At 41.7% G+C, this 18,870-nt stretch overlaps 1 protein-coding gene across 3 annotated transcripts in view; it reads left to right on the top strand.

The window, feature by feature from the left end:
• Positions 1-17,844: 17,844 nt before the first annotated feature.
• PTPDC1 (protein tyrosine phosphatase domain containing 1) overlaps positions 17,845-18,870 on the top strand; it is a 70,678-nt gene continuing 69,652 nt past the window's right edge. For all 3 annotated transcript variants that reach the window (XM_070375248.1, XM_070375249.1, XM_005901845.3), the window contains exon 1: positions 17,845-18,202. The gene's annotated coding sequence lies outside the window, so the exon portion shown is untranslated. The remainder of the gene's footprint in view (positions 18,203-18,870) is intronic.

The raw sequence follows: 18,870 nt of genomic DNA, 5'->3' as shown, positions 1-18,870 counted from the left end.
TTGTGGCATGGAAATCTCCTTGGTGGGGGGAGTGTAGAAGGAGGTGTAGAAGCAGTCAGGCTAGCCTGAGAGATCACTCAGGAAGCAGGAGCAGTAACCCAGGCAGGAATGTAAAGAACCCAGGTTAGGGTAGCCATACCACAGGTGGAGAAGAGCATCAGTTCAGTTCAGTTGCTCAGTCATGTCCGACTCTTTGCGATCCCATGGACCATAGCACGCCAGGCCTCCCTGTCCATCACCAACTCCCGGAGTTCAACCAAACTCATGTCCGTTGAGTCAGTGATGCCATCTAACCATCTCATCCTCTGTCATCCCCTTCTCCTCCTGCCTTCAATCTTTCCCAGCATCAGGGTCTTTTCCAATGAGTCAGTTCTTCGCATCAGGTGGCCAAAGTATTGGAGTTTCAGCTTCAACATCAGTCCTACCAATGAACACCCAGGACTGATCTCCTCTAGGATGGACTGGTTGGATCTCCTTGCAGTCCAAGGGACTCTCAAGAGTCTTCTCCAACACCACAGTTCAAAAGCATCAATTCCTCGGCGCTCAGCCTTCTTCACAGTCCAACTCTCACATCCATATATGACCACTAGAAAAACCATAGCCTTGACTAGATGGACCTTTGTGGACAAAGTAATGTCTCTGCTTTTTAATATGCTGTCTAGGTTGGTCATAACTTTCCTTCCAAGGAGTAAGCATCTTTTAATTTCATGGCTGCAGTCACCATCTGCAGTGATTTTGGAGCCCCCCAAAATAAAGTCTGACACTGTTTCCACTGTTTCCCCATCTATTTCCCATAAAGTGGTGGGACCGGATGCCATGATCTTCGTTTTCTGAATGTTGAGCTTTAAGCCAACTTTTTCACTCTCCACTTTCACTTTCATCAAGAGGCTCTTTAGTTCTTCACTTTCTGCCATAAGGGTGGTGTCATCTGCATATCTGAGGTTATTGATATTTCTCCTGGCCATCTTGATTCCAGCTTGTGGTTCCTGCAGCCCAGCGTTTCTCATGATGTACTCTGCATATAAGTTAAATAAGCAGGATGACAATATACAGCCTTGAGGTACTCCTTTTCCTATTTGGAAAGTCTGTTGTTTCATGTCCAGTTCTAACTGTTGCTTCCTGACTTGCATACAGGTTTCTCAGGAGGCAGGTCAGGTGGTCTGGTATTCTCATCTTTTTCAGAATTTTCCACAGTTTATTGTGATCCACACAGTCAAAGGCTTTGGCATAGTCAATAAAGCAGAAGTAGATGTTTTTCTGGAACTCTCTTGCTTTTTCGATGATCCAGTGAATGTCAGCAATTTGATCTCTGGTTCCTTTGCCTTTTCTAAAACCAGCTTGAACATCTGGAATTTCGTGGTTCACGTACTGCTGAAGCCTGGCTTGGAGAATTTTGAGCATTACTTTACTAGCATGTGAGATGAGCGCAATTGTGCAGTAGCTTGACCATTCTTTGGCATTGCCTTTCTTTGGGATTGGAATGAAAACTGACCTTTTCCAGTCCTGTGGCCACTGCTGAGTTTTCCAAATTTGGTGGCATATTGAGTGCAGCACTTTCACAGCATTATCCTTTAGGATTTGAAATAGATCAGCTGGAATTCCATCACCTCCAGTAGTAATCCAAGTAGTTCTAAGGAGGTGGAGTCCATAGGACAGAACGCCAGTGAGCAGGGAGGTAAAGGAAGGATGGAGGATGACTCCTGGCTTCTGATTTGAACTGACAGATCAAAAGAGATTCTTTCACTCAGTTAGGAGGAAAAGCAATTTGAGGGAAAGAGAAAATCCAGTTTTAGAATGTTGAGTTAGAGGTACCTGTGGGACAAGAAAGTAGAAGGGGCTAATAAACTGTTGGAACATAGGAGGGAGATGTGGGATGTATGTAAACAGAAGACACTCTTAGAGTGTTATTAAGATCACAGTCTCATAGCTTGTATGTGGATGTGATATATCCAGAGGCTTTCAAACTCTCCACCTTCATTCCTCAGAATTTGTTAAAAGGAAACCAAACAGGGAACCCCTTTAAAAACACACATCTTAAAGGCTCTTTACATAGATTAAATCTTTATCGTTCATGGTTAAGCTTGGAAACACTCAGATTCATAATGGTCTTTTCTAAGAATATTGCTGCCTGGGTTCTTTTCCAGGATGGAAGATCTGTAGCACATGTAGTGTTGCAGTCAAGAATTTCCATCCACATTCAACCTACATCTCTTTTGTCTGGTTAAGTCCATTGCTTTCGGTTCTTATTCTCACTGGAAATAATTTCTTACTGTCAGCTTACACAGTAAAGTTTATAACTTTAAACCTGTGATTGAACATTTCCAAACATATGGATGAAATTTTTTAAACGCATCTGTCAATATGTTTCCAAATCTCAACTACAATTAACATTCTACGTTAATTTCTCATGCCCCTCCTTCCCATTGCCCACTCCTTGCCTGCCATAATGGACTTGTTTGCATTTCTGGAAGGCCCAAGGCCTTATTTTTACTAACTGTTTCTTTATAATGACTGGAAGTAAATTGACATGCGATTTAACATCAAGAGCAGAAATAGATCACTTCCTTTCTCTTGTGTCATAGTTTATTCATCTGTAAAACAAGAAGGTTGAATTTGATTGGAATTAGATGACAAGAATGGAACCCCTGGATTCCCAGGGGGCTCTCAGTGATGTAAACAAGAATAAGTAAGCTAATAAAATGGAACTTTTGCCCACAAAAAGGCTACAGAAGGATAAACATTCACTAAGTACACATGTACTTCGGTTTATGTTTCCTTGAAGTTGCATAATGAAGTAGGTATTTCCATTTTCAAATGAAGAACTAGCACACAGAGAGGGAGATAACTTTCCTAAGGCGGAACTGGCATTTTACAAAACTAAATGAAACAAAAACTCAGGTTCCTTTGCTTTTAAATGGAATTATATCAACTTAATAATTTAGCCAGGATTATCCAGTTAACTGGAGAAGGAAATGGCAACCCAATCCAGTATTCCCAGGGCTGGAAATCCTATGGACAGAAGAGCCTGGCAGACTCCTGGCATTCCGTGGGGTGGCAAAGAGTCGGACACGACTCAGTGACCAAACAACAACAACCAGTTACAGAGGGAAAAAAGGAAAAAGAAGTGGACTTTTGTTTTATAGATACCGTTCAAAATATGACTCATAGGGAGAGGCATACAATTATGTGTATCCTTCTCAATAAGGTTAGAAATCTATGGAATAGTTGTTTTCTCTTTTTTAAATTTAAATTTATTTATTTTAATTTGAGGTTAATTACTTTACAATATTGTATTGGTTTTGCCATACATCAACATGAATCCACCACGAGTGTACACATGTTCCCCATCCTGAACCCCCCTCCCACCTCCCTCCCCGTACCATCCCTCTGGGTCATCCCAGTGCACCAGCCCCAAGCATCCTGTATCCTGCATCAAACCTGGACTGGCGATTAGTTTCTTATATGATATTATACATGTTTCAATGCCATTCTCCCAGATCATCCCATCCTCTCCCTCTCCCTCTCCCACAGAGTCCAAAAGACTGTTTTATACATCTGTGTCTCTTTTGCTGTCTCGCATACAGGGTTATCGTTACCATCTTTCTAAATTCCATATATATGCTTTAGTATACTGTATTGGTGTTTTTCTTTCTGGCTTACTTCACTCTGTATAATAAATAAGTTGTTTTCTAAAGCAAGGACCTTCCTTCTCAAAAAAAATCCTAGGATTCCAAGAAAACCTTTTGATACACAGTATGTGCATTGATAACTAGCTGCCACAAGGTGGCACAATTTCTCAGTAAATGCAATGAGGTTGCGCGCATGCGTGCAAAGTCGGTTCAGTTGTGTCCAACTCTGCGAACTCGTGGACTGTATAGCCCGTCAGGCTCCTCTGTCCACGGCATTCTCCAGGCAAGAATAGTGTAGTGGGCCGCCTTTTCCTACTCCAGCAATGAGGTTGGTCTAAGTCTAAAATCTCAAATTTTTCTTCTCCACTCAGAGCATCCTTTCTCTTTTAGAAATTCAGTCTGATTTTTCTATTTAATAAGGGCAAGCTTACATAAATTTGGTTATTCCTTTAATCTGGAATCCCTCCCACTGTCTCTTATCTCCCTCATTTCACTAACTCACATTCATCTTTAGCTTACACCTAAAATATCATTTCCTTAGAGACTCTCACCTCCCTGAACAAGGTTAGTTTCCTGAGAACATGCTCCTGGAGCATCTTTGCCCTTGGTCATACTTCACACTCTTGAAATTTCTAACTTCTAGGTTTGAAGCTTCATATAAGGACAAACAACCACACTGATCTCATTCGCAGCTCAAATCTAGAGGCCAGCCCAGTGTCTGAGTCATAGTAGGCATTCAGTAATTAGCATTGCTCAATGAATAAAGTAGTGGTAGACTAAACATTAGAGAAATAAATAACCTCTAAGATTTCTTCCTCCAGATTTCAGGGGAAACATTTTTTCCCACCAAAAAGAAATAAAAGATTGACCAAGCTTCCATCATTTCTGGTCTTTAACTCCATATAGTGGTGGGAGACGATTAGCAACACTTAGGAACTACGTTATATTTCCTCAGTTAATGTCACACTATTATCCATAATTGTGTAATTTAACTATCCACTTCTGAAGCTGTCATCTAGAGTAGTAATAAATGAGTCTCCTGTGACTGAGGAGAAAAACTTGGATCTAGTGTGGAGAGGGGATTTCTTCCAAGCTTGCCTCTGGCAGCTGAACAACTTTCTCCCAGGAACAGGGTCTGAAATATATTTTCCAAGAGATATGTGCTCTAACCAATTGGCTCTGTGCTTTGAGGCTGCTCTGGTTGGTATGTGCAAAAAGCTTGAGCACTATCCATTGGGGAGATTTTTATATGATCTTTGCTCCTTTTTTCTTTGCAGGCTAATAAAACTTAACTCAAATTAAATTTAATTCAACAGTGAACATTTGCTGTGTGTAAGAAACTGTGCTGAGTCCTATAGAGATGTGAAAAGCAAGACTCCTGTCCTCGAGAAGTTTACAGTCCAGTATTTCTTACTGCTGTTGTTGTTCATTCGCTAAGTCACACCTGACTGTGACCACACGAACTGCATCACTTCAGGCTTCCCTGTCCTTCACTGTCTCCCGGGATTTGCTCAAATTCACGTCCATTGAGTTGGCGATGCTATCTAACCATCTCACCCTTTGCTGCTCCCTTCTTCTTTTGCCTTCAATCTTACCTAGCATCAGGGTCTTTTCCAATGAGTCAGTTCTTTGCATCAGGTGGCCAAAATGTTAGATTCCCGGCATTTCTTATTTCAGCACTGTTAGTCATAGTTCACATTAAGTTCATATTTTGGACAAATGATTCCTACTCTTTAGGAGAGCCTAATGGAATCTTGAATTGGGTAACAGGAAGGGGTGATGGTGAGGTCATTGGAAAGGATAGATTCAATATGTGCATATTAATTTGATTATTCTAACTACAGAAAGTTTGTGTGTGCTAAGTTGCTTCAGTCATGTCTGATTCTGTGCAACCCTGTGAACTGCAACCCACCAGGCTCCTCTGTCCATGGGATTTTCTAGGCAAGAATACTGAAGTGGGTTGCCGTGCCCTCTTCCACGGGACCTTCCCGACCCAGGGATCAAACCCACGTCTTTTACATCTACCTGCATTAAGTGGGTTATTTTACCACTAGCACCACCTGGAAAGCCCAACTACAGAAAGTAAAGCACAACAAAACTATCCTTCTGAGGGTATATGCATGAGATTGAAGGATCAATAAGTATCAATTATGTGGAGTTAATATTAGAGAGGTGATAACAGACTCAAATATTAGCACAGAGGTACTCTAATCTCCCTCCGGCATGTTCACTCCAAGGCTCCAGCAATAATCAACTAACAGTTCCCACTGACTGAATACCCACCTGGGCTTTAGGATCAGCAGCTATTATCCACATCTTCACATGTGCTGTTGCCTCTGTTTGTGCTGCTCCAACCTAGTGTGGCTGGGAAACCCCTTCCCTTCAAAACCCAATCCGAGCTCACGGATGCCTCTGACAAAGCCTCTCTTCCTCCTCTGGAGCTTCCGATCACTTTGTTGTCTCGGCTTATTCATATGGACACCATCCTCTCACATTGCAAGGCTGGAGCTGTGCCTCATTCCTACCATACCTCCAACCCTATAGCTTGGGTTCTTCAAGATACTAGAGGGTGTCCTTCCCTCTATGTGCTCCCTGAAGTCTGCCACAGTGGAGAGGAGTCCCTGGGGAGTCAGAAAGTCTCTTTTCCCTATATGACCACAGCTGTAGCCCTAAAATTACTTTTAGGGCTTTTCATGAGATTACTTTTCATGGGAAACTGTCCTAGAAAATCTCAAGAGGGCATCAGATGACTAGAAACATCATTAGATTGATTACTATTCTCAATTCACATGTTTCCTCAAGATTAAAGTGCTTTCATATGTACTATTTTCTTTCCATCTTTATAAAAACACAGTTTTAAGAACCTTAGAATCATCTGAGTTGTAAATACCTTGAAGAACATACCAATTCTCTTTCAAATGAAAATGAAGACCAGAAAAATTTAAAAACTTGCTCTGAGTCCTAAGATTTAGCAAGAAAATCAAGCTGCAAAACAAATTACCACAAATTTAATGGCTTAAGACAACACCCATTTACTAACTCACAGTCTATGGGTCAGAGGCCCTGCCTGGCTCAGCATGACTGGCTCCTTGCTCAGGGTCTCATGAAGCTGTAATTAAGGCATCGGTGGGCTGAGTTCCCATCTGGAGGCTCTGGGGAAGAACCTACTCCCAAGTTCATCCTTACTGGCAGGACTCAGTTGCAGGATTGAAGGCCCAGTTTCCTTGTTGGCCATTGGCTCTCAAATCCTTTCTACCTGGCCCCTCCATCATCAAGCCAACAACAGGGCATCAAATCCTTCTAATACTTCCAATCTCTGATTTGTGCCATGGCTACCAGCTACAGAAAATCCTGTGATTTCAAAGGCCCCATGTGGTTAGGTTAGGCCCACCAGGATCCTCTCTCTTTTTCTTATGATCAACTGTGCCAGATAACATAACCTAATCACAGCGGGAAAACCCATCAGATTCAATCCCAAGGATGATTCAGGATGTATATGTGGAAGGTAGGCAGGAACTCTTGGAAAACAAGTTAGAATCCTGCCTACACACAGGGAATGGAAATCAAAGACATGGTTTTGATATGAGCTTCACTACTCACCATCTCTGCGGTTGGACACATCATTACATTTGATTGAGCTCATGTTTCTTCATTGGTAGACTGAAATTAATAAATACCCCACAAAGTTTTTGTAAGTGTTAATGAGAAGATGGATATGAGAATGGCTTTAAGGTATAAGGCATAACCTGGCAAGGTCTACCTCAAGTTAATATGTACAAGTATGTAGCATCAGTAGACTCAAAATTGCTAAAAGTTAGAGGAAAGTTCGGAGAAGGCAATGGCACCCCACTCTAGTACTCTTGCCTGGAAAATCCCATGGATGGAGGAGCCTGGTAGGCTGCAGTCCATGGGGTCGCTAAGAGTCAGGCACGACTGAGCGACTTCACTTTCACTTTTCACTTTCATACATTGGAGAAGGAAGTGGCAACCCACTCCAGTGTTCTTGCCTGGAGAATCCCAGGGACAGGGGAGCCTGGTGGGCTGCCGTCTACGGGACTGCACAGAGTCGGACACGACTGAAGCGACTTAGCAGCAGCAGCAGCAGAGGAAAGTTTGTCTCTTCAGACCTGCCAAAAGTAGGGGCTTTCTCCTCTGCAGTGTCAGCCTTGCAGTCATAATGACACGGAAGTTGAGGGCACCAAGAAAAGAAGAGGAGCTACAGGATTTCAAAAGGCAGTGTCTTCCTACCCAGGACTAAACTGTATTTAGATGTATCTGGACTGCTCTAGCCCTTGGCTAAAGCTGGGGTTTTTTCAAGTGACCAAACAGTCCTGGACCCCCAAGCTGACATGTTCATCTGATAAGTTGATGAACTGATAAAGTTGGGGTCTAACTCAGAAGGGGAAGGCACAGCAGAGATGACTGGGCACATGTTTCAGCAAGGAATACAGCTTGTCTATCCCTCCCCACTCTCCAGTGTTCTTTAGGGCAAAAATTGTGAGTTATGGTAACATCTAATCATAGCTCTCTTTATTTAGAACACCACCAAAGGGGCAAGGTTCTAAAGGCACAAGTAAGGGGGCACACACATGTGTAGGAGACTCATTTTCTCTTCCTTCAGAGTAGCTTACTTACTGAGAAAGGAGCACATAAACCTGTATGTAAATTGCTTAACAATGATGGCTTACATATACTAACTGTGTTTGCCCCTTCAGCAGAAGAAACCATTATGTGATGGTTTCCCTCAACCCTTTTTTGCTAAATACATAGAATAGAGCAGAGTCTGGCATAAAACAGATATTTCAAAAAGCATTTGCCAAATGAACAAATTTATAATAAAAGTAATGATAATAAAACAGTGAGCTGGACCCATATTTCCTATTTCCCACCCATCACTCTTTCTAGTAAACCGTTTCCCACTGTATTGGGCTAGTGGCTGCCTTTTGAACAGATTTAATAAGTAGGTATTAAAGCTCAGGCTAAACTTGAATGTGTCAGCTCCTATAGCCGCTAGAAATTCCAACCAGTCTGTCAAGTTAAATGTCTCTATAAATAGTCATGCAGCTGAGGAAGTGAATAGCATGTTGACCATCTGTTGTCTTTCTTCCCTGGGGAGCTGAGCTGAAGGAATTTGAAAGGTTAATGAGCTCTCTCTGGCTCCTGTGATCTTGCATAATCTTTGGATGTGGGTCTTGTCCATTTTGGAAGATCAACACCCATGAAATACCTTGGAAGTGTACATGCCCATGCAATGATTAGAGGTGTCTCTCCAGTGATCTGTGATGTTTTTAGAGGCTCTAAAGGAATGCTGGGAAATTACTTGGGCTTTGTAGTCAGCTCAGTGTTTTAAACCTTGATTCCTCCACTTAGTCGGATAAATTTGGTTCTTCTCTGATCTTCTGTTTCTTCACATGCAAAATTGGAACCATAGTATTAATAATATTTATATCATGGGGTTATTATGAAGGTTAAATGATCTAAGTACACAAAGCACGTAGTACAGAAATAGGCTCTTCATAAATTGGCTATGATTGTTTGTATGTAACTAAATTTCCTCTTGAATACACATACATTTATTTCTTCAAACCATGCAAACATTTATTCCATAAGCATTCACTAAGTGCTTAATAATATTCCAGTCCCTGTGCTAAGTGATAGATGTTGAGTTAAGTGAGAGGATGGCTCAGGGGAAAGGGAGAGAAAGTTAACATTGAGAACCCACACTGAGCCAGACTCTGTGCTAAGTGTCGGGAATCGCAGGCGAACAAGTCACAGAATTTGAATTTCCTATCTGCTTTTGTTTCTTAATTTCACACATTAATTCATTTAAGAGACATCAAAGCTCAACAAGTCACTTTGGCGTACTGGTCACCAAAATTTCTTTTTGACTCAGTCTTCTTTGAATTCCACTGGGGCAGGAGAGCATACCTAAGAGACTTGCTTTTCATTCCAGCCAAGCCTGAGCTCAGTCTTGGCCTCCCACTGCTCCCCAACTATCTTTGATTTCCCACTTGTAGTGAAGAATAACTCCACTTTCTCAACAGAAGCGTCAGTGCCCTAGGCCTCAATGTGATTGCTTTAGAGAGTAATTGTGTTTTGGCAAGAACATCCTGCTCTCTTAATTAAGGGCTTCTGTGGTTTGGTCCTTGTCCTAGATCCTTCTAATTTATTCCCTGTTGTCAAGTTCATCACTAAGTATGTCCTCTTATATAATGTTATTATAGCACAAGTGACATAGTTCCATAACATTTCAGGAAAAAGTGGATTTTACTGGAAATAAAAGTACTCAGAGAACCGCATTATGACGAAACATTCCACAGTGCTGATTTGTTCTCTATTTCCCACAAATCTACAGCAACAAGTGACTCATTTTAAAACTAGCTCTAGAGTTGCCCATCTAAAATAACTCAAGTAAAACACACACACACACTTGTCATGTTTGTCACAATTAATCAATCTGACAACACAATTCCAGAACAATTAAAAGTTAAATAAGATATAAAACTATAAGAATTTTAGAACAACAAATGTGTGGAAATGTTTATACTTCTCCAGTGGGAAAGGTATTACTAAGCATTGTATCAAAGGCAGAAAGCATTAAGAAAATGACCAATAGAATTGATTTCTGAAAAAAATTTAAAACTTTTACAAGGCCAAGAATTCTGCCAAATATTGAAAAGCATAAATTAGGGAAAATATTTGCAATCTATAAAGAGCAGTTAACATATAGTTTTTCACAGTTGCATGCTAGGCAAAAGTCATGAGAAGACAATTCACAAAACAAATGTCCAGTAAGCATATAAACATGTTTGACTTTACCAATAAAGCAATACAGATTAAAACTATGAAACATAGTTTTTCACCATTAGAATGGTAAAGCTTAAATTTAGGGATAAGGCAAGTATGTGCATGAACCAGCACTCTCATACATTCTTACTGGATGGGATCAATTTTTTGGATGCCCATTTTGTAATACGCAAATTGTTTTTAAAAGCATATACCATTCGACTCAGCAACTTTACTATTAGGCATTATCCTAAGGAAAGAATTGGAGAAGTCGCAAAAACGTATTGTAGCACTGTTTATAATAAAGAAGAATTTGAAACAACCTTCTATCTACAGAGGGTAGTTAAATTATAGGACATTCGTACAGTGGAATATTAGGCTACTGTTATGGGCTTCCCAGGTGGCTCAGTGGCAAAGACTCTGCCTGCCATGCAGGAGACCTGGGTTTGATCCCTGGGTTGGGAAGATCCCCTGGAGAAGGGCATGGCAACCCATTCCTGTTCCATGAATTTCATGAACAGAGAAGCCTGGTGGGCTACAGTCCATGGGGTCACAATTCTCACTCCTTTATTGGCTTCAAAGAAGCTGCCAGGTTGTAAAAGGGTCAATGGAGAGAACCACGTGGCAAGGAATTGAGGACAGCTTCTAGAATCTGAGAGCAGCCCACTGCTGACAGTCAGCAAAAAAAATGGAACCACAGTCTAGAGCTGTAGGGAGATCAATCTTGCCAATAACAGCTTGGAAGCAGATATTTCCATGGTCAAACCTCTGATGGGACTGCTGTCCTGGCCAACAGCTGATGCAGCCTGGCAACAAAAACTGTGAGATAATAAATAAGTATTGTTTTAAGTCACTAAGTTTGTGGTAATTTGTTATTCAAAGCTGTCTAGGTTATGTTAAGTAAAAAATAAATTATGAAATAGTATGTCATATGATCTTATTTAAATTAAGCTTATGTTTGAATAAATTTGTAGAAAAATGTCTTGGACAGTATAAGCCACTTTTATATTTTAAATTTATGTATTTTTATACATAAAATTTATATATTTTAAAGGTAGTCCTCATATTTTTCTACTTTCTTGCAATTTATTTTTTTCAATGAGTATTTTTTATAATTAAAGATAGATATATTCTCATTTTCAAAATTATATTCAAAACCTTGGGAGGAGGTTTATCATTTTTGTGTCATAATGATGCAGCATTTGGGGGGGAACCTTGGAACATATTGAAATTCATTGATTTAAAGATAATGAAACATATTTCTGTTCACTAAGGTAATCTGTGAATATGACTAAACATGAATGCCCATCTTTTATTAATACTAAGGATAAAAAGAAAATATGCAATCAGAGCTTTTGCACCGCTAAAAACAGCTCACATTAACTTGAGACAATTACATATGGCTTATTTCAAACACAATTGCAAATAATTATCAGTTCTGTTCAGTCGCTCAGTCATGTCCAACTCTTCGCGACTCCATGGACCGCAGCATGCCAGGCCTCCCTGTCCAGCACTAACTCCTGGAGTTTACCCAAACTCATGTCCATTGAGTCGATGATGCCATTCATCTCATCCTCTGTTGTCCCCTTCTCCTTTTGCCTTCAATTTTTCCCAGCGTCAGGGTCTTTTCAAATGAGTCAGCTCTTCGCATCAGGTGGCCAAAGTACTGGAATTTCACCTTCAACATCAGTCCTTCCAATGAACAGTCAGGGCTAATCTCCTTTAGATGGACTGGTTGGATCTCCTTGCAGTCCAAGGATTCTTAAGAGTCTTCTCCAACACCACAGTTCAAATCATCAATTCTTCAGTGCTCAGCTTTCTTTATAGTTCAACTCTCACATCGATATATAACTACTGGAAAAACTATAGCCTTGGCTAGACAGACCTTTGTTGGCAAAGTAATGTCTCTGCTTTTCAATATGCTGTCTAGGTTGGTCATAACTTTCCTTCCAAGGAGTAAGCATCTTTTAATTTCATGGCTGCAATCACCATCTGCAGTGATTTTGGAGCCCCCAAAAATAAAGTCTGACACTGTTTCCACTGTTTCCCCATCTGTTTGACATGAAGTGATGGGACCAGATGCCATGATCTTTGTTTGCTGAATGTTGAGCTTTAAGCCGACTTTTTCACTCTCCTCTTTCACTTTCATCAAGAGGCTTTTTAGTTCCTCTTCACTTTCTGCCATAAGGGTGGTGTCATCTGCATATCTGAGGTTATTGATATTTCTCCCGGCAATCTTGATTCCAGCTTGTGCTTCTTCCAACCCAGCATTTCTCATGATGTACTCTGCATATAAGTTAAATAAGCAGGGTGACCATATACAGCCTTGACGTACTCCTTTTCCTATTTGGAACCAGTCTGTTGTTCCATGTCCAGTTCTAACTGTTGCTTCCTGACCTGCATATAGGTTTCTCAAGAGGCAGGTCAGGTGGTCTGGTATTCCCATCTCTTTCAGAATTTTCCATAGTTTATTGTGATCCATATAGTCAAAGTCTTTGGCATAGTCAATAAAGCAGAAGTAGATGTTTTTCTGGAACACTCTTGCTTTTTTGATGATCCATCAGATGTTGGCAATTTGATCTCTGGTTCCTTTGCCTTTTCTAAAACCAGCTTGAACATCTGGACGTTCATGGTTCACATATTGCTGAAGTCTGGCTTGGAGAATTTTAGGCATTACTTTACTAGCATGTGAGATGAGTGCAATTGTGCGGTAGTTTGAGCATTCTTTGGCATTGCCTTTCTTTGGAATTGGAATAACAACTGACCTTTTCCAGTCCTGTGGCTACTGCTGAGTTTTCCAAATTTGCTGGCATATTGAGTGCAGCACTTTCACAGCATCATCTTTCAGGATTTGGAATAGCTCAACTGGAATTCCATCACCTCTACTAGCTTTGTTTGTAGTGATGCTTTCTAAGGCCCACTTGACTTCACATTCCAGGATGTCTGGCTCTAGGTCAGTGATCACACCATCGTGATTATCTGGGTCACGGAGATCTTTTTTGTATAGTTCTTCTGTGTATTCTTGCCACCTCTTCTTAATATCTTCTGCTTCTGTTAGGTCCCTACCATTTCTGTCCTTTATTGAGCCCATTTTTGCATGAAATGTTCCCTTGGTATCTCTAATTTTCTTGAAGAGATCTCTAGTCTTTCACATTCTACTGTTTTCCTCTATTTCTTAGTATTGATCACTTAGGAAGGCTTTCTTATCTCTCCTTGCTATTCTCTGGAACTCTGCATTCAAATGGGTATATCTTTTCTTTTCTTCTTTACTTTTCCCCTTCCTTCTTTTCACAGCTATCATAAGGCCTCCTCACACAGCCATTTTTCTTTTTTGCATTTCTCTTTCTTGGGGCCCCCAAAAATAAAGTGCCACTCTTTCCCCATCTATTTGCCATGAAGGGATGGGACTGGATGCCATGATCTTAGTTTTCTGAATGTTGAGCTTTAAGCCAACTTTTTCACTCTCCTCTTTCACTTTCATCAAGAGGCTCTTTAGCTCTTCTTCACTTTCTTCCACAGGCTGGTGTCATCTGCATATCTGAGGTTACCGATATTTCTCCCGGCAATCTTGATTCCAGCTTGTGCTTCATAAGGAAACAAAATTACAACTTGAAAAACTGCCAAGCCAGAACATTCATTCAACTCAATAATGGAATATTTGAGATAAACTAACAGGGCAAGTCTTCAATAAGTGCAACAACTTACCATTCAAGAATGACTGTCCACTTATCTCCCTTACTAACAGGAGAAAGATTCAGAGCAGTGGCACAGGAGATAGATTCAGAGCAGTGGCTAAGGTGTATTACTGAGGATATCATAATTGGAGATGGTGCCTGGAATAAACTGTTTTAATGTTAACTAAAAAATGATTTCTATATAGTACAGATTTTCTGTAACAGGGATGATTAAATACAATTTAATTTTTGGCTAGATAGTACAATCAAAATAACTATAGAGTACATCTTTTCAGCAGCTAAAATACAGTATTTATAGCTAGTCGTGAGATGTGAAAATGAAGTAACTAAACTCTAGGTTATTGGGTTTGCTAAGGAAAATATTGTCAGTTGTGAGTACCATCCAACCTTGGAATCTTTTCATGGATCCAAGAGCCTCACCAGCTCTATAGTGCAGATGTTTAAACACTCAACTCCCTATCCCGCATCTTTTCCTCTCATCTGATTGGCTTTGCTTGTGTCAAGTGCCCATCCATTGGCTGGGGAAGCAGAAGATGTCTAAAGTAAGAATGCCACCAAGAAAACTGTATACAAGGTAAAGTAACTCCACCCACCCCCACCCACCGCCCAAAGCAAGGAGACAATTGATGCTACTGGCCATAGCAATCAAACTCCTTAGCATGAATATGCGACCCATCATGATAAGGCACTGCCTAACTGTTCCACGTTCTCTCCTATCCCCTATCTCTTCATACCCAGTAGTCAATATGCCTCACCCTCTTTGCCATCTATATACTTTTGTACTACCATTCCTTACACTTAGCTGGTGGTCTCCAGTTCCATTTTCAAGACCCCATTAGTCATCAGCTCTTTAAAAAAAATATTAGTTAGAGCCATCAGTTCTTTAGAAATTCTTCTGTGACAACTCCCTTCCTTCCCTTCCAGGTTTGATGCCTTCTCACCTCTTCCATATCCCCCATAGTATCATGATGTGTTCAAATTGTCTGTACTCTTGTCTTTCTTCCCCTTGACTGTGGACTCCCTAAAGGCAGGGATTATCTGACTAATGCTTAATGGAGCAGCACGTATTCAATAAGCATTAAAGTTTATTGAATGCAAAAAATCAGTCTCATTCCTTACTGCTGCTGCCGCTGCCAAATTGCTTCAGTCGTGTCCAACTCTGTGCAACCCCATAGATGGCAGCCCATCAGGCTCCCTCATCCCTGGGATTTTCCAGGCAAGAACACTGGAGTGGGTTGCTATTTCCTTCTCCAAGGCATGAAAGTGAAAAGTGAAAAGTGAAAGTGAAGTCGCTCAGTCATGTCCAACTCTTAGCGACCCCATGGACTGCAGCCTACCAGGCTCCTCCGTCCATGGGATTTTCCAGGCAAGAGTACTGGAGTGGGTTGCTAATAAACTCTAATATGGGCACTCTTCTCCTCTGGACAGTGTTGAGAAGTACCAAGTTGAACTTTTTCAGTTCTCTTTTAGCTTCGTCTGTTTATCAAAAGCATTTGTTTTTACAACATTACTATATTGGTGTTTTGACAAACTATAGTTTTACACTGGGTATATTACCTGAGGCCTGCTTCCTGCGCTTATAGGGGAGTGGCCTTATTCTCATTTTGTTTGATTCTAGTCAGTTTTAGACAGAGTGGTCCTTCTTGACTTAGTACATGAAATTATATTCCTTAGGCCCATGTGCTTGTAAAATACTGTGTAGCAGCTCAGTAGTATATCTATATCATTTGGTATATCTATGGTTTCTCACTATTATCTTTCAGTGTTCATGCACATGAGAGGGCTAGTAATGCCCGCCCACCTTGCAGGATTGTTGAGCATTTAAGAGGAAAATATATGTAAAGCATTTAGCACAGAGTCAGCCATAGAGTTTATATTTGCCTAGTAAGTTGTTCAGCACACCCAGGGGAAGGAATTATTTCTACTGAGTTGTGTGGTACAGGACCACTTGCAAGTGTTTATAAAAAGAGGTTGTAGTTGTTCATCCAAAGGCATTCTTCCTTCCTTTTTTGGAAGGGAATTTTATTGAGGACAGAAATGTGCTTAGAGTACCAGGCAAGGCTATGTTACTAAGTTCAAATCTGTAAGATGTAGATAGAAGTTCTTGGGTGGGGCTTCTGGAAAGATCCTTTCTAAAAGAGATTTTCTAAAAATCTAACAAATACTCTTCTGAATACTAGTTTCTTAGTGAGAAAGTCATTTCCTAGGCAGGTTGATAGGGAGCCTAGGGGTCCCCAAGGAGAGAGGGGTCTGGAATTCTCAAGGAGGAAGAAAGGACAAATTTTTTTTCTTTCTCCACATTCCTTAGGATTATATAACAATAATGTATCCTAAAAAAAAAAAAAAAGAAAGAAAAAAAAAATAATGTATCCTGCCTAAGGACAGTCTTTGGATTCAACCTTCTGTTATCTTAAAATGTTAATTATGGGAGTAGATCTGGTCTTTACAAGGATGTATCTTGCCTGAGGACAGTGTTATCTTAAAATGTAAATTATGGGAGTAGGTCTGATGAGGTCTTTATAACCTCCAGACATTCTTTGGATTATATAACCTCATTGTTAACACTAGCAAGCGGGTACTCTTTCTGCCCCCTTCTGATGCCTATGTCAGAAGCTTTCTCTATCTCCTTTATACTTCAATAAAACTTTATTACACAAAAGCTCTAAGCGATCAAGCCTCGTCTCTGGCCCTGATTTGAATTCTTCTCCTCCCGGGGCCAAGAATCCCGGTGTATTCGCGTGATTCAACAACAACCTTTCATCTGTCAAGTAAAATTGGTGTTTCATTTTGCAAAACAGTGACCAGTTAAGCTCACAACTCAAACTGTATTTGTTTAGAACAAATGGCAATGCTGTATCATATCATTCAGCCTAATAGTCCAACTGCCTTTCCAGACAACAAAATTCCAGATAGAATTTTAAAGATACGTATATCTCAAGGGTCAACTTTTGATAGAGTTAATAATTGTTACTGTGAAACTGTTTTTTGTTTTTTTTTTTCTTTTTCTGCAAAGAGTAGTGGTGAAGAATACAATGACTACTAGATCAAACTAAAATAAACTAAGGTGATGTCTGAAGCTACAACAACCATTTTGGCCCAAACTTGAGGATAGAAGCCAACAGTAAGGATAGAGCGGAGTTTGCATTCCTGGGGTACCAACCTAACAACACCTTCTGAGAGAGGGAAAAGAGCGTAAGGGCTTAGGATGTTGAAAGTTAGGCATGCAGGCGAACCCATCCTTCGATCTGTTAAAGGAGCTAATGTGAGGCTGACTGCTGGGCCTTGATCTAATCCCAGTATTCCCGTCCTTGGGAACTTCTGGGACTAGCTGAAGGCTAGGTAGCAAGACTGGGGCTGGACTAGGACGACAACGGAGGAAGAAAAGGTGGAAAACAGGCTCTCTGTGCAGGACTGAGAGGCTGGCCAAACCCCATACTGTGTCAGCCCTCGCCCCAAGTACTCCTTTCCCTTTTTTCTCCTACTGGTGTAGTCCGGGGAGAGCAGCGGGAGTCAAAACTGGACTTCGGCCACCCGCAGTCCCGCAGAACTGACCCCGAATCCACCCAACAGCGTCAGCTGAGCAGGTAGTTAGCACCCCGCAACCCCTCAGCCCACTTTGAAAGCTCCCAGAGCCACCAGCCGCGACACGTCTCAAGCTGCCGTTGGCCAGCGCGCGTCACGTGCAGCAGCGCGCGGCGGCGATTGGTGCAGTGCGAGACGGCGGCGACGCGCCGGGGACCGCAGAGGGAGCGTTACCTCAGCCCCTAGTGCCCAGCGGCGGTGAATGGACCGCTAGGCGGGCGGCCTGGTCAGGCAGGCAGGACTGTGAGTGGCGGTAGTATTGCTTGCCCTGGTGGGCAGCGGCGGGGCCTCTGGGACACCTCGGTGAAGCACGGCCTGTGGGGTTCAGTTGGGGCTGGGCGGAGGTCAGCCGGCGGACGCGGGGCAAGTAGGGTGGGGAAGGCGGGGAAGCGACCCGCCTGCCGCTACGAGGACTACGGATGAGAAGCCGCGGGAGAGGCGCGCGATCTGCTGTTAACTTAGCTGCCCCGGCGATTCCAGCTGCGTGTTAAACGTCTGAATCCTCACGTGGTGAGTGCTGGCGGGCACCTCAGTGAGGGGGATTGGCCTGAGTTTCGGGGCTGCAGGACCCGGTTGCGAGGGGCCTCTCTCAACCCCGCCCAGGACCCGACATCTTTTTGTAGGAGCTCCTGATTTTTAAATATCAGTAACTAATTAAAAGTAAATGAGTAAACTGAGGGGGAGGGCGGATGGGCCGGTTCCAGACCATCGGTTTGTGGCCAATGTAGACTAGATCCTGCTCCTAATTTGTTGTGTGTCCTTGACCAAGTCACCTCTCTCGGGGATGGACATTCTCAACGTGGATGATAGTGCTCATATTTTTGAGGGGAAAAAGATCTCAGACAATACAATGGCTTGTGGCTTACCAAAGGGCCACAAAACTTAAGTACTGTCTGTCTCGGACTGGGAGATTAGAAGAGAAAATGCTTAGCAAGGCTCCTGGGAGGAGAGGGGGTAAATGAGAAAAAGATGAGAAACCCTGCTTTAAGGGAAGAGATAAAGAGACGTTCTTGTGATAGTTACATACATTAGAGGATTAAAGCAAATGAGTTGGAAGAACTTGAAAGGTCGTCTATTAGAAAAGTTTTGTGACGCCTCACACGTACACACACATAATTTTACTTAGTCTCCAAAACAGACTGTCATTCCACCTTCTGTAATGAGAAAATTGAGGATCC

This window comes from Bos mutus, chromosome 8 (assembly GCF_027580195.1).
Source record: "Bos mutus isolate GX-2022 chromosome 8, NWIPB_WYAK_1.1, whole genome shotgun sequence".
NCBI classification, from domain to species: Eukaryota; Metazoa; Chordata; class Mammalia; order Artiodactyla; family Bovidae; genus Bos; species Bos mutus.
The sequence above is the reverse complement of the archived record's forward strand: the minus strand, read 5'-3'. Positions and strand labels throughout refer to the sequence as shown.